This window comes from Mustela nigripes, chromosome 9 (genome assembly GCF_022355385.1).
Source record: "Mustela nigripes isolate SB6536 chromosome 9, MUSNIG.SB6536, whole genome shotgun sequence".
NCBI lineage: Eukaryota > Metazoa > Chordata > Mammalia > Carnivora > Mustelidae > Mustela > Mustela nigripes.
In genome coordinates this window covers 35,443,517-35,447,740 of record NC_081565.1, presented here as the reverse complement: position 1 = coordinate 35,447,740, position 4,224 = coordinate 35,443,517, and the positions used below count along the sequence as shown (strand labels likewise).

Below are 4,224 nucleotides of genomic sequence, written 5' to 3'. Positions count from 1 at the left end.
AGCCTTGTTCCACTTGCATCTACATTTAGGGCAGCAGAGAAGCAGGCCAGCAGCAGCCAGATTCTTGGTCCTTGCTGGGAAGTACAGTTTTGTGCTCTGGAAAACTCTATAGAATTCTTTTGGCATATATGAAAACCACAACTTACCTTTGGATCGACTGTTTATAGGTAGGTCTTCTAGTACAATTCTTACCTGGTGATTGATTTTTGAATCAACATGCAGAATTTCTGTTCAGTGTAATGGTTTTCTCCTCCTTTGTTATTTGTCTTTCATCTATTCTGTTTTCTCCTCCTGAGTTACTTAATGGATTCCCATGGTGTACATTTTATATCTGTTACCTGTTCTTAAATAACCAACTTCTCTCTTTTGCTCACTCTCTCTCTCTTCTTTTTTCCCTCTTAGCCTCAGAGAGAAACTCAAGTTCCTTTTATTTTAAAAATTTAGTTTTAGTATTGTTTTGTGTACTTTTGAATACTTTCTCCTGGATTTTATTTAATTGACAATGTCAATTTTTTCCCTAGGACAAATTTTTATCTCCCAGTCACCTTTTCTGCTCCTAGCTTCTCATTGATTGATGGCTTTTGTTTTTATTGATCCAATAGCCTCCCAAATTCCACACAGAACCCACTGAGATTTTTCTTAACTGTCTCACCATCTTCCTGCAATAACTCTTTCCAGGAAAGGCTGTTTGTTTTGATGACTAGTTTATTTCCTCCCTGTTGGGATAAAAGTTCATGTCAGCTCTCGGAGGCTTTCTATCCCACTCATTCTTTTAACTGGACTTCTCACTATTGGGAAGTCGCTTGGAATTCCTCACCAGTCATGGGGGTTATTCTTAGATATCTGCTGGTGTACCTCACCTTCCTCTCCCTCTGACTGCCATGTAGGGTTGAGTATTCTTGGGCAGAAAAGCAATTGATGGTCACCAGTTGGCTGCATGCATGGTCGAGCCAGGTCAGGAAGTTAAGAGAATTCATTTGATTTTCCTAAATACATCTCAGTTTCCATATCACTCTGATGAGCTCTGGGAGGTCTCAGCTATCCAGGGACAGGATCAAGGGGGTGAATAACACTCTCAACAAGGAGAAAGGAAAAAGGCCTGGGTGTTTGACCCTTACATCAGTTTTGCCACCACCTACGCACTCTCCTCTGTGCCCCCGAGGTGTGAATAGTTTTCTGGTGGGGATCATGGTGGAGGACAGGAAAAGAGGTCAATTTTGAAGACACAGGAAGAGGACAATTCAAAAAACAATTTTAGGAATTAATATGAAAATAGGGAGAAAGAAACAATGAGCACAGAGATAAATATTACTCTTGTTTAATATGGAGTAGGATATGTTGAAATGTCCATGAATCAAGGACCCATCCAAACATGATAAAGAAAGAGGCCAGGGAGCAATTGGATTACAGATCTATAGCCTAGAGCTTTTTGTAAGTTAAAATTAAAACTTGAAGAGTTATTTTCCCTGGACATCAAGTAGCTCAGTATTCATCCCAAGGATAGATGAGTATAAGGCTTGACCAATGGTATATACTTGTGTAGAAGTGCTTCTAGAATGGGACAGAAACGTCTCATTAAATGCTTCCTTATTAACACAAAGCATTCTATGCAATCAGATTTGCCTATGAACCTTTGAGAAAATTGGCCCTTTATCTTATCCTCTGAGCCCCTCAGGTGATAGAAACTAGGGAATAGAGATCTATCAGGACCCCTCCACCATCACTGGATGACGTGTTTGCTTAGGACCAGGTTCTTCACAGTGGCCTTCACATCCTTATTCCCGAGGCTGTAGATGATGGGGTTGAGCATAGGGGTCGCCACCCCATAGAAGAGGGAGGTGATTTTATCTGAAACATCCTGCTTGTCTGCCTCCAGTGGGGTCCTTGGATTTGGGCTTTCCATATGCAAAGAGTAAAGTTCTGTAGAAGATGACCATGAATGTGAGGTAGGCAGAGCAGGTAGAAAAGGCCTTTTTCCTTCTCCGAGCTGGGGGTATCTTCAGGTTGGTAGCAATGATAATCACATAGGAGATGAAAGTGTAGTGAGCTGAAATGCCCAGAAAGATCACATTGGCCACTACCATAGTGATCAATCACATTGATAAGATGTCAGTACAGACCAACTTCAGGACAGCCAGGATCTCACAGGTAAAGTGGTTGATGAAGTTGTTCTCACAGGAGGGTAATCATGTCACTAAAGATGTTTGTACCATGGCAGTCATGCTTCCAACTGTCCAGTCCAACTGCCCACCAGCAATGGGCACATAGCCAACTTTGCTCATCACTACTAGGTATCTGAGGAGGTTACATATGGCCAGATAGAGATCATATGCCATCATGTCCAGAAGCACATACTCTGTAGCTCCCATGGCAAAGGAGAGAACCATCTGCACAGCCTAGGCAGAGAATGGGATGGTTTTCCAGCAGATTAGGAAGCTGTTGAGAATGAGGGGTGTGGAGGAGCTTGTATAGCATATTTACAAGAAGGAGGGGTTCCCAGGGAAGAAGTACATGACCATGTGCTGGTATGAGGTAGACACAGTCCCCAGGATGAGGACCCCATTGCCCAGCAGGAGCACTAAATAGATCACAAGGATATGCACAAAGAACATTTGGCTTGGGAGGAAGGGCTGGCCCTGTGTGGGCTGTAGGGGATTTAGGAGATCAGAATACCTTCACATACAAGAAGGAAAGAGATTGGGTACATCTCACGTAGAGGCACTAAACCTAATTAGGAGTGAAGGTAGAAGCTACTGGAGGGTATAGTTAAACATAAATCAAGGAAGAGTTGGCAAGGGCTGAACAAAAAAGCTAGACTCTGGAAGTACTGGATTCTTTGTTACTGGAGTTGTCCAAGCAAATGCCATTTGACTGGGATCAGGGACATTGGAGAGGAACAGCACGCATCCTGTGCATAGGGTTGAACAAGAAAATCCCCCAAACCTCTTCTAATAATGATATTGCATGGCCGTACTAAGCATCTGAAGTTTGCTTAAATGGCCACTAGAAGGCATTTGTGTATTTGCAAGAGCAAGATTATTCCCTACTGGTGCAAAGTAGAAAGTAGTATGAGGACTAACATTAGAATCAGAAATTTTATTAAACAAACACTAATCCTTAGGCAATTCATTCCTAATAAATGTAAGAAAATATAAATATCACTTGAATAAAAAACTTCCAAGATTTGTTCTCAAAAAAGTATTCACTTTCTAAATTCTCTTTTTATATAAGTCTGCCATATTCAAAGAATTTCATAGAACTTGCCATAAAAATGTTTCTATTCACCTGCTAACACCTTTGAATCTTTCATTTATCCTGTGTGTCTATTGCTTGATATAGGGATGGTGTCTTACTCTATTCCACATGGCACACAGGACTGGGCAGCATTCATGATACGACCAAAACTGGTTTCTAATAGTTCCATTGTGCTTACCATTTACAAAGCAGTTATCTATAATAAGTAATTCATGTAAAATCACGGGGCTAGGTGTAAAATATGAAGAAATAGACTGAAATAGGTTAAGCAACCCACCGAAGGTCATAGGTAAGAAAAAGCTTCCCAGTTTTTATCCTGCTGAACTATGGAGGCTCAGGAAATGCTACCAAGTTTACATCTCTTAGACATTCACAGTGTACTCTAGCATATTAAAGAGTTTGGGAAGTCCTGGAACAAAATAATGTATCAAATATTAGCCCCCAAATATTTAGCTTCTATCTGTCTCTCTATATCTGTATCATCTTTCTTTTTTCTAGAATGTGAGTTATTATCCAATCAGATACTAGCTTTTCTAGTGGGAGTTGCTATAAGTGATGAGCATCAAATTCAAACTCTATACTCTTTCTTGCCATTAACTTCCTAACGGTGTTTCATAATGTGAAGTGCATTGAGAAAAAATAGCCTCAATTTTCTCATAGCTAAGAAGAAATGGGGGTTCCAGAATAGCTTGTTCCCATCCAAAAGCCCTCTAGGTGGAGAATTTGTCCCTGTCTCTTTTTATACTTCAGCCAAACTGACTGTCTTCTAAAAACAGTCCAAAATGAAAATTCACATTTCCTCCTTGTTCCTGTGACTCTGCTGGGGAATCTTAGAGGGATGGCAACAGTGCTGGGAGTGCCCTCTCTCCTCTGTGCACAGACTGTGTAGCTCAGATACAGTGTAGGCCATTCACCAAGCTCAGTCTAATGGCTGGCTCCTCTCTCCTTGGTTTTATCATGTGTTCAGAA

At 41.0% G+C, this 4,224-nt stretch overlaps 1 pseudogene; it reads right to left on the bottom strand.

Moving 5' to 3' along the window:
* Positions 1–1,720: 1,720 nt before the first annotated feature.
* The window catches only part of LOC132024117 (olfactory receptor 13C7-like), a 5,064-nt pseudogene continuing 2,560 nt past the window's right edge, over positions 1,721–4,224 (bottom strand).